At 37.2% G+C, this 12,663-nt stretch overlaps 1 protein-coding gene across 4 annotated transcripts in view; it reads right to left on the bottom strand.

The window, feature by feature from the left end:
• The window catches only part of LOC128649089 (serine dehydratase-like), a 151,604-nt gene that overhangs the window by 7,818 nt on the left and 131,123 nt on the right, over window positions 1-12,663 (bottom strand). The window lies entirely within an intron of this gene.

Here is a 12,663-nt window from a genome sequence, read left to right as displayed (position 1 = left end):
GGCATCGGAAAGAAGCTTGACGGTCCGTGTTTCTGGCGAGTCTTCAGACTCGCCAGAAACAGCAGTTATGAAGCAGCGGTCACAAAGACCTCTGCTCCATAACCTGTCCTCCTGCTCTGAGCAGGCGGACAGACATCGCCGGAAATCAACCCGATCAAGTACGATCGGGTTGATTGACACTGCCCTGCAGGCGGCCCATTGGCCGCGAGTCTGCAGGGGGCGGCGTTGCACCAGCAGCTCTTGTGAGCTGCTGGTGCAATGCTGAATACGGAGAGCGTATTGCTCTCCGTATTTAGCGAGGTCTGGCGGACCTGATCCGCACTGTCGAGGCCATCATTTTGTTGCAAAATGAGGATAGAAAGGAGGTGTGGCTTAGCTGCAGTGTAAGGAGAAACAAGGAGTAGCTTAGTTGTATTATGAGGAGACACAGGTTGTATGAGGACAGGCAGGAGGTGTAGCTTAGCTTTAATATGAGGAGAGACAGAAGATGTGGCTTAGTTGAAAAGTGAGAAGTGACATGAGCTAGGGTGTAGTTGCAGTGTGACGAGTGACAGCAATTATAACTTTCTTGCAAAGTGAGAAAAAACAGGAGGTGCAGCCTAAAGGGACAGTCTAGTCCAAAAAATGTTTTTTTTAAAAAAAGATAGATAATCCCTTTATTACCCATTCCCCAGTTTTGCATAATCAACACTGTTCTATTAATATACTTTTTATCTCTGTGATTACCTTGTATCTAAGCCTCTTTTGACAGCCCCCTGCTCACATGGCTATTTTTTATCTATTGACTTGCATTTTAGCCGATTACTCATAAATAATTCCACAGGCATGAACACAATGTTATCTATATGGCCCACATGAACTAGCAGTCTCCTGTTGTGAAAAGGAAACAAAAAGCATATGACAAGAGGCTGTCTGTAGTGGCTTATAAACAGACAGAATTTTTGAGGTTTAAATGTTATAAAGTATATTAAAGGGATATTGTACACTAGATTTTTCTTTGCATAAATGTTTTGTAGATGATCCATTTATATAGCCCATCTGGTAGGGTTTTTATAAAAATGTATAGTTTTGCTTATTTTTTAATAACATTGTGCTGATTTTCAGACTCCTAACCAAACCCCACAGTGTCAGATGTATACGCGTGTTTACAGACTCCTGCTGGATCCTGTTTGTGTTATTCTTGTTTTCCCAACCCCTTTCACTGGTAGTCCCATTAATAGTGCTAAACTGGCTGCTTTTATGTCAGTTTTTAAAAGTGTTTATACTGCATTTTTAGATCAGTATATGTGCTTATTCTTCTTTATAGTAGTGTCTATTACATGCAGTTTTATTAAAATTGGTGTATACTGTCTCTTTAATATAACAATGTTGGTTGTGCAAAGCTGGGGAATGTGTAGTAAAGGCGTTATCTACCTTTTTAAACAATAACAATTTTGGTGTTGACTGTCCCATTAACTTCAGGTTAAGACATGAATTAACTGCAGTAAAGGAAGTAACTGGAGGTGTGTGAGCTTCAGTATGACCCTGTTTCTACTGTTAGATATAGGTTTGATGAACAAATATTCCATTTCATTGCATGCAACTGTTTATTCTTTCAGATAAAGCATACAATTAAACAACTCTCCAGTTTATTTATATTATCAAATTTGCTTCATTCTCTTTTGTATCCTTTGTTGAATGAGCAGCCATGCACTACTGGGAGCTAGCTGAACACACTGGGTTAGCCAATTACAAGAGTCATATGTGCACCCAACAATCAGCAGCTAGCTCTTGAACCTACCCAGGTGTGCTTGTCTGAATATTGAAAGAAAAATTTGGAGTTTCATGTCCCTTTAAATTTCAATTCATTCCCAAGTAAGGGCTAGAATACAAGTGGTGCTCTAAAGTAAGCACATGCTAACTTGCACTGATATTACAAATTGAAAGTAAACGAGACTACACAAACTAAGTTAAGTCTTCAGGTTAGTACGATTGAAGTCCTCGTATATAGGGTTTGGGATAAAAACCATAAATACATTACGATAAATTGTTTTAAATATATATACAGGTATATATATATATATATATATATATATATATATATATATATATAAATATATAGGGTTGAAAGGTAGATTATATGACAAGGTATTTGAGGTGAAATGGCTATAATGTATATATAAATATACATGTCTAAATATGTGTATGTATATATATATGTGTGTGTGTATACATGTGTATTTATGTGTTTATTTGTGTATACACATATATACATATGTAAGAAAAAGATAACAAGCGCTCTCCAAGGGAACTTTTGAAATGTCATTTCACTTTAATCAGTGAACGTTTTCGGACCCAAAATGGTGCGCTTGTTATCTTTTTCTTATGTGTTTGCTGCACCCAGGGCATTTGATTTAATTGTACGTTAGGAGTGCATCTCTCTTCTATTCTATATACATATGTATATATACTTTAGAGTCCTTTCAACTCAAATACCTGAAAATATGAAAAATCATTTTAATTAAATTTTAATAATGAATAATGTGTTTTAATGTGTATGTACAGTGAATATTTTACATTCAAATGTTATTCACATAGGGGAAAATGTTGTATGTATTTTTAAATATATATTCATATATATATATATATATCTTTATACCTATACCTATATACAGGAGTTGAAAAATATCACTATGGTTTACTAGTCAGGGGTTAAAAGCTACTTGCCAAGAGGGAAAAAGTTATTAGTCTGCTCAATGTTAAAGATAGGAAAAGTCACATTTCTAAATCACCCGCTGCATTTTCAAAGTCGTCTGGGACTAGTAGACCATTGGAAATTTAAAGCCCTGCCTATATAAATTTATATATATATATATATATATATATATATATATAGGTGTAGATATTTATTTTACAAAAATAATACATTAGATATATATATAGAAAAATATATATTTATTCTAGGTATAGAACATTGGAATGTAAAATAGTCCTAACTACCTTTGGGTTAGCGCTGCAAGTTTAATTCCCATCGGGTCAGCGCACAACCAATAAGTTTTAGGTTTTGTTACAGTTTGCGCTCTCCATTGAAGTCTATGGGGAGAAAAAGTTAGCGCAGTTGTGATATCTGAAGTCCTGAAGTAAGTGCACGTCAGCTTTCACTCACGCACAAGCATTTTACTTTCAACTTTTAATATGCACGCTAACCCTCAGGTTAAAAGTTTTACTTATGGCGGTGTTTGCACACGAGCAAAAGCAACGCTTGTAATCTGCCTTTGTTCTTGGAGTGGAGTTACTCCACTGTTTGGGTTTATGTATTTTTCTATTATGAAATTTTGAAATTTCGCAAGTCTAATGTTGGCATTTGACCTTTGGAATGTAGCCAAAGTAAATTCTGTCTGCCGACAGACTTGTTACTACATTTGTTTCACTACCCTAAAATTCTGCCTCTTGCCAACACCTAAAGCAACAAGCTTCTAATCTTGCTCAAGGGCTATGGGTGATATCCTTACTGCCTTTCTGAAAGTTTACTAGCACATTATATGCTGTTTGTTAAATAATTTCCTAGGGCAGAAGAATGAGACAACTTTATGCTCTTTTGTCCAGTTTGACTGAAAAACACAAATTTACAACTAAAAGTGCCAAGACTCATGAACCACAAACAAAGAACAAAAAAGTTGAATATTTTTCCATCAATGCCATTGATGTAACTTCCCTGAGCCTTAAAGGGGCATCACACACTTTGAGATTGTAATATAAAATAATAAACTGTATATATAAAAACAACTCTGCAATATACTTTCATTATTTATTTTGCCCCCCTTTCTTTTAATTCCATTCTGAAATTGTGAGCTTTTAAGTTCCTGTTAGAAATGAAAGTGCTGAACACTGTTATATTCCACACAGCCATTGGCTGCACACACTAGTGACCAATGTATAACTGATCCGAATTGGCCAAAGCAGAGAAAGTAACCTAAGTTACAACAGGGCAGTTCCCATTGTTTATAGGCACTAAAACTTTATACTTATATTCTCTCTATTTAAACAGCTAATGAAAGTTTAAAAAATGCATCTACATTTTATTCTCAGACTAATCTTTTCTTTGAATGCATTATTCTATCTAGCATTTATTTAGTGTTTAATGTCCCTTTAATACCATCATTCACATACCTGTTGTTATCTTTAATGTGCATATGAAAGATAGGGGTTTGTGATACCACGCCAAATGTTTACACTGTATGAGAGCGACTGCTAACTTTAAAAACTTTCAATTGGAAATCTAGGGCGCGATCCGATATAGATCGTAGTTTGCGGCGCAAGCGAGGTAACCCGCGTCGCCCGCAGTTTCAGCTCGCAACTCGAGCTATCCCATATATGTCGCCGTCAGATGCTAACATGCCGTAAGTCTGACAAACCAGCGATGTCCAGAAATCTGCGCAAGTACAAATTTCTGGCGTCGCCAGTGACTTGCGGCACGTTAGAAACTGCCGGCGCCTACAAAACCTGACTAAAGTCTAAATCACCCGCACTGTCTAACACGCCTCCCTAACATAGCCCGACACGTCTAACCCTCTATCCGCTATCCCCCCTCACTAGCCTAACAATAAAATATGTATTAACCCCTAAACTGCCGCTACCTAATATAGTTATTAACCCCTAAACCGCCACCAGCTATATTAAATCTATAACCCCCTAAAGTGAGCCCCTAACACCGCCGCCATCTACTTTACCTACCCCCTAAAGTGAGCCCCTACCCTGCCGCTATTTTAAAATTATTAACCCCTAATCTAATCCCCCTACCCCGCCGCCATCTATATTAAATTATTTAACCCCTAAAATACTAAACTATCCCTACCACTAAACCTAAGTCTAACCCTACAAATAGCCCTGAAAAGGGCTTTTTGCGTGGCATTGCCCCAAAGTAACAGCTCTTTTGCCAGCCCTTAAAAGGGCTTTTGGCGGGGTTTTGTCACAAAGTAAACTGCTCTTTTGCCTACAATCTAATCCCCCTACACTGCGGCCACCTATAATAAATGTATTAACCCCTAATCTAATCCCCCTACACCGCCGCCAGCTATATTAACTATATTAACCCTAATTATATTAGGGTTAATATAGTTAATATAGTTATTATATTATATATATTAACTATATTAACCCTAATTATATTAGGGTTAATATAGTTAATATCGTTATTATATTATATATATATTAAGTATAATAACCCTATCTAACTCTAACATCCTAACTAAACTCTTATTAAAATAAATCTAATATTAATATTATTAATTAAAATATTCCTATTTAAATCTAAATACTTACCTATAAAATAAACCCTAAGATAGCTACAATATAATTAATAATTACATTATAGCTATGTTAGGGTTTATATTTATTTTACAGGTAAATTGTTAATTATTTTAACTAGGTATACTAGCTATTAAATAGTTATTACCTATTTAATAGCTACCTAGTTAAAATAATTACCCAATTACCTGTAAAATAAATCCTAACCTAAGTTACAAATACACCTACACTATCAATAAATTAAATAAACTACAAATATCTATCTAAAAATACAATTAAATAAACTAAACTAAATTACAAAAAATAAAAAAAAGATTACAAGATTTTTAAGCTAATTACACCTATTCTAAGCCCCCTAATAAAATAATAAAGCCCCCCAAAATAAAAAAATTCCCTACCCGATTCTAAATTAAAAAAAGTTCAAAGCTCTTTTACCTTACCAGCCCTTAAAAGGGCCTTTTGTGGGGGCATGCCCCAAAGAAAACTGCTCTTTTGCCTGCAAAAAAAAACACAATACCACCCCCCAACATTACAACCCACCACCCACATACCCCTAATCTAACCCAAACCCCCCTTAAATAAACCTAACACTACCCCCCTGAAGATCTCCCTACCTTGTCTTCACCACACCGGGTCGAACTCCTCATCCGATCCGGGCGATGTGTTCCAGCAAGCGGCAGAGAGTCTTCTTCCATCCGGGCGATGTGTTCCAGCAAGCGGCAGAGAGTCTTCTTCCATCGGCGATGTCTTCAAGCAAATCGGCATCTTCAATCTTCTTCCTTCGCTCCTCCGCCGCGGAGCATCCTTCCGGCATGACGACTTCCCGACGAATGAGGTTCCTTTAAATGACGTCATCCAAGATGGCGTCCGTCGAATTCCGATTGGCTGATAGGATTCTATCAGCCAATCGGAATTAAGGTAGAAAAATATGATTGGCTGATTGAATCAGCCAATCAGATTCAAGTTCAATCCGATTGGCTGAACCAATTTAAAGGAACCTCATTCGTCGGGAAGTCGTCGTGCTGGAAGGATGCTCCGCGGCGGAGGAGCGAAGGAAGAAGATTGAAGATGCCGATTTGCTTGAAGACATCGCCGATGGAAGAAGACTCTCTGCCGCTTGCTGGAACACATCGCCCGGATGGAAGAAGACTCTCTGTCGCTTGCTGGAACACATCGCCCGGATCGGATGAGGAGTTCGACCCGGTGTGGTGAAGACAAGGTAGGGAGATCTTCAGGGGGGTAGTGTTAGGTTTATTTAAGGGGGGTTTGGGTTAGATTAGGGGTATGTGGGTGGTGGGTTGTAATGTTGGGGGGTGGTATTGTGTGTTTTTTTGCAGGCAAAAGAGCAGTTTTCTTTGGGGCATGCCCCCACAAAAGGCCCTTTTAAGGGCTGGTAAGGTAAAAGAGCTTTGAACTTTTTTTAATTTAGAATAGGGTAGGGAATTTTTTTATTTTGCGGGGCTTTATTATTTTATTAGGGGGCTTAGAATAGGTGTAATTAGCTTAAAAATCTTGTAATCTTTTTTTTATTTTTTGTAATTTAGTGTTTGTTATTTTTTGTAATTTAGTTTAGTTTATTTAATTGTATTTTTAGATAGATATTTGTAGTTTATTTAATTTATTGATAGTGTAGGTGTATTTGTAACTTAGGTTAGGATTTATTTTACAGGTAATTGGGTAATTATTTTAACTAGGTAGCTATTAAATAGGTAGTAATTATTTAATAGCTATTATACCTAGTTAAAATAATTAACAATTTACCTGTAAAATAAATATAAACCCTAACATAGCTATAATTTAATTATTAATTATATTGTAGCTATCTTAGGGTTTATTTTATAGGTAAGTATTTAGATTTAAATAGGAATATTTTAGTTTATAATATGAATTAGATTTATTTAATAAGAATTTAGTTAGGGGTGTTAGGGTTAGATAGAGTTAATATAGTTAATATAAATACTATAGTAACTATATTAACCCTAATATAATTAGGGTTAATATAGTTAATATATATAATGTAATAACTATATTAACTATAATATACTTAGGGTTAATATAGATAATATAGCTGGCGGCGGGGTAGGTAGATTAAATTAGGGGTTAATAATTTTAATATAGATGGCGGCGGTGTAAGGGGTTCACATTAGGGGATAGATCAGTTAGATGGTGGCGGTTTTAGGGGTTCACATTAGGGGATAGATCAGTTAGATGGTGGCGGTTTTAGGGGCTCACAGTAGGGGGTTAGTTTATGTAGATGGCGGCGGTTTAGGGGTTAAATACTTTATTAGGGATTGCGGCGGGGGATCGCGGATGACAGGGAGATAGACATTGCGCATGCGTTAGGTGTTAGGTTTATTTTAGAAGATCGCGGTTGACAGGGAGATAGACATTGCGCATGCGTTAGGTGTTAGGTTTATTTTAGCAGCCAGTTTAGGGAGTTACGGGGCTCCAATAGTCAGCGTAAAGCTTCTTACGGCTGCTTTTTTTGGCGAGGTGAAAATGGAGTAAGATTTCTCCATTTTCGCCACCTAAGTCCTTACGCTGTATATTGGATACCAAATTGCGCGGGTTTGGTATACCTGCCTATGGCCCAAAAAACTACGGGCGACGGCAGAAATATACGCGCGTAACTTCTAGGTTACGCCGTATATAGGATACCAAACCCGCGCAAATATTGGCGTCGCCGACTTTTGCGGGCAACGATTTTTATCGGATCGACCCCTTGTATTGAAAAAAAATTGTTTGATGCTCTAGAAGGCAAAAATATAGCAAAGCATCAGTACTTTTAACATATACCTATATTGGGACAATAATTATCTAGTTTTCAATAAAGAGATTCACAAATAACTTTATTCATTCTTTAGAAAAGCTCTGTCTATGATACAAACTACTTTGATAAAGTTGGATACTTTGTAGTAACTGTGTATTTTGGCTTTATTTTCTCTGGTGTGGGTTCTGAATAGCTCTAGTGCCCCTGAGTTACATATGCTCTACATTTGGACTTAGTAAACACAAGCAAATCTATAAGAAACATACAGCCAGATTACAAGTTTTGCGTTATGAGCGGCTCAGTGCTAACTTGCAAGTTATTTCCACCGCTCACCTCCCTATAGCGCTGCTATTACAGGTTTGCAAAAAGACTTCTCCCAGCTTCGTTGAGGATGGATGTCCGGTTTTTAAAACTGTAAGTGGATCTTCGGGGGTTAGTGTTAGGTTTTTTTAAAGGGAAAGTATACTATAAAATTGTTTTTCCCTTAATGTGTTTCCAATTACTTATTTTACTAGCTGCAGAGTATAAAGAGTATGAGATTTGCTTTTTTAAGGCTTATTTTTGTATATGAAATAGCTGATTTTGTGTTTTGAAGTCACAACCTAATAAAATGGGTTGAGCTTGTAGGTATAATCAGATCTCATTACTTTATCACATTGTGTACACATGCATGCTTATTTATCTTATATCTGTCCATAAACCAATCACCAATACTTGGAGAGAACAATGGAAAATTAACATTTTATTATCTTATCTCTTCTATAACCCACTGGGAGTGTAATTTCTTCTACTAGCTGTGTTAACACAGCTTGGCCTCGAGGCCAAAAACTTTCAGGATAGGTGGGGATACCACAGGCTAAATAATCTATTTCAAATGCCAATATAAGGGTAATAGAAATACTTGTAAACAATTTAATACACTCCAGCAGATAAAGTGGATCATTGGAAACAAATTAAAGGGGAGAACATTTTTGAGTAAACTGTCCCTTTAAGGGTTTATTGAGTGGGTTTTATTTTTAGATTAGGGTTTGGGCTGAAAAAGAGCTAAATGTCCTTTTAAGGGCAATGCCCATACAAATGCCCTTTTCAGGGCAATGGGGAGTTTAGGTTTTTTAGATAGGATTTTATTTGGGGGGTTTGGTTGTGTGGGTGGTGGGTTTTACTGTTGGGGGGTTGTTTGTATGTTTTTTTTACAGGTAAAAGAGTCGATTTCTTTGGGGCAATGCCCCGCAAAAGGCCCTTTTAAAGGGCCATTATACACTCATTTTTTCTTTTCATAAATGTTTTGTAGATGATCTATTTATAAAGCCCATAAAGTTTTTTTTTTTTTTTTAAATGTATAGATTTGCTTATTTTTAAATAACATTGCTCTGATTTTCAGACTCCTAACCAAGCCCCAAAGTTTTATTTGAATACCGTCAGCTACCTTCTCCAGCTTGCTCCTGTTTGTGTAAAGGGTCTTTTCATATGCAAAAGAAGGGGGAGGGGGGGAGTGTCTTATTTCCCACTTGCAGTGGGCTTTCCAACTGCCTTTTCAACAGAGTTAAACTGAAAGCTTCTAAGTACGTTTTTAAACCATTTTATACTGGATTTTTATATCAGTATCTGTGCATCTTATTCTTTATAGTAGTGTCTATTACATGCAGTTATATGAAAATGAGTGTATACTGTCCCTTTAAGGGCTATTGGCAGTTTAGTTTAGGCTAGTGTGTTTTTTATTTTGTGGGGGCTTTTTTATTTTCATAGGACTATTAGATTAGGTGTAATTATTTTAAATATTTGATCATTTCTTTTTTATTTTGTGTAATTTAGTGTGATTTTTTTTTTGTAATTTAGTTAATTGTAGTGTAAGGTTAGGTGTTAGTGTAAGACAGGTTAGGTTTTATTTTACAGGTAAGTATTTAGTTTTAAATAGGAATTATTTAGGTAGCAATTGTAATTTTTATTTGGAATAATTTAAATTACAGTTAGTGGGTGTTAGGGTTAGGGTTAGACTTAGGGTTTGGTTTAGGGGTTAATAACTTTAGTATAGTGGCAGCAATTTGGGGGGCAGCAGATTAGGGGTTAATAACAGCAATGTAGGTTGTGGTGATGTTAGGGACAGCAGATTAAGAGTTAATAATATTTAACTAGCGTTTGAGATGCGGGAGTGCGGAGGTTTAGGGGTTAATATGACAAGGTTGGTGTTGTGCAGCATGAAGAAAAAGGCAGGAGAGTTTGTGATAAGAAAATTTTGTTTTTTCTGTAGACTAAAACAGCATGATGAGAAAGGTAGAAGAGGTGTGGTTGTGTTCTGATTAATTGACATTGCTGTGGTGAGAACTGAACACATGTAAGGAAGTGATAAATGTTTTTGAAAGGAGTAGATGATCATGTTGGTCCTATAGGAAGCTTGGTAAAGAATGTTATCTTTTACTGTGTAGAGAAGATTGAAGTTCAAGGTCATGAAAAGAGTTATGGATGGTGAGTTAATGGTCTGTGATTATTGGAATTTACAAGAAGAATACAATAGACCAGTAGCTGGATTCACAAAGCACTGAACATGTAAATTTGTGTGAATGTCATCTGTAGGTAAAATAAATAGTGGCATGAGGGAGTACTGTAGGTTTATCAAGTACAATGTGAGTAGTTGGTGGTCTGTGAACCTACCTGATTATGTGTGATTGCATCAGCCAATAGGATTTTTTCACCTTTAATTCCAATTGGCTGATAGAATTCTATCAGCCAATCGGAATTCAAGGGACGCCATTTTGGATGACGTCCCTTAAAGGAACCTTCATTCTTCGTTAGCCGTCGTCAGAAGAGCATGCTCCGCGCCGGATGTCTTGAAGATGGAGCCGCTCCGTGCCGGATGGATGAAGATAGAAGATTCTGTCTGGATGAAGGCTTCTGCCGGCTTGGATGAAGACATCGGCCCGCTTGGATGAAGACTTCTGCCGTCTTGGATGAAGACTTTGGCCCACTTGGATGAAGACTTCGGCCCGCTTGGATGAGGACTTCTGCCGGCTTCGCTGAGGACTTCTGCCGCTTCGTTGAGGATGGATGTCCGGTCTTCAAAAACTGTAAGTGGATCTTTAGGGGTTAGTGTTAGTTTTTTTTAAGGGTTTATTGTGTGGGTTTTATTTTTAGCTTAGGTTTTGGGCAGAAAAAGAGCTAAATGCCCTTTTAAGGGCAATGCCCATACAAATGCCCTTTTCAGGGCAATAGTTTTTAGAAAGGATTTTATTTGGGGGGTTGGTTGTGTGGGTGGTGGGTTTTACTGTTGGGGGGTTGTTTGTATTATTTTTTTACAGGTAAAAGAGCTGATTTCTTTAGGTCAATGCCCCGCAAAAGGCTCTTTTAAGGGCTATTGGCAGTTTAGTTTAGGTGTAATACGTTTAAATATTTGATAATTTCTTTTTTATTTTGTGTAATTTAGTGTTTGTTTGTTTTTGTAATTGTGTTAATTGTATTTAATTAATGTAATTTATTTAATTGTAGTGTAAGGTTAGGTGTTAGTGTAAGACAGGTTAGGTTTTATTTTACAGGTAAATTTATATTTATTTTACAACAATGACAAATGGGTCTGCTACAAAGAAAAGGAAGCTGCAACAAGCGATGCAGGTAAAAGCAGACTTTATTTAAAGTCTAAACATTCATGAAGGGTACATACAAGCTCTGGAGTGAGCTAGGAACTCCGGAGCTTGTATGTACCCTTCATGAATGTTTAGACTTTAAATAAAGTCTGCTTTTACCTGCATCACTTGTTGCGGCTTCCTTTTCTTTGTAGCAGACCCATTCGTCATTGTTGTTTATTGGATTTCCTTCTAACCGGAGACAGGGGAGTGTCTCCATACCTGCTTACAAGAAGTCTTGTTATCAACCCGTGAAGCAGAGTCAACAGAACAAGGTAACAATACTTTGTAATAGTGCTGGAAGTAAACGGCACATTACATTTTTCAGTATATCTGATTGCCACACCGTAAGGACTGATAAGAGACACAAAATATAAAATATATACATTATTGCATCAACACTGATACATTGTTTGGAACATAAGGCTATAATAGAACTGTCAACAATATTAATCCTTCAAAGTGATATTGAGTGCAATTTGTGATCCAGCGTGCAGACTGCAAATCCTGTTGAATGTTGTATTTATTTTAGCTAGGAAGTTAGTAGGTTAGTAGGTTGCGGCGATGTTAGGGACAGCAGATTAGGGGTTAATAAATGTAGGTAGGTGGCGGTGACATTGGGGGTGGCAGATTAGGGGTTAAAAAATGTAGGTAGGTGTCGGCGACATTGGGGGTGGCAGATTAGGGGTTAATAAATGTAGGTAGGTGTCGGCGACATTGGGGGTGGCAGATTAGGGGTTAATAAGTGAAGGTAGGTGGCGGCGATGTCGGGGGCGGCAGATAAGGGGTTAATAACTGTAATGTAGGTGTCGGCGATGTCAGGGGCAGCAGATTAGGGGTTTATAAGTGTAGGTAGGTGGCGGCGATGTCGGGGGTGGCAGATTAGGGGTGTTTAGACTCTGGGTTCATGTTAGGGTGTTAGGTGTAAACATAAATTTTCTTTCTCCATAGCAATCAATGGGGCTGCGTTACGGAGCTTTACGCTCCTTTATT

The sequence above is a fragment of the Bombina bombina genome, chromosome 2 (genome assembly GCF_027579735.1).
Source record: "Bombina bombina isolate aBomBom1 chromosome 2, aBomBom1.pri, whole genome shotgun sequence".
Lineage (NCBI taxonomy): Eukaryota > Metazoa > Chordata > Amphibia > Anura > Bombinatoridae > Bombina > Bombina bombina.
The sequence above is the reverse complement of the archived record's forward strand: the minus strand, read 5'-3'. Positions and strand labels throughout refer to the sequence as shown.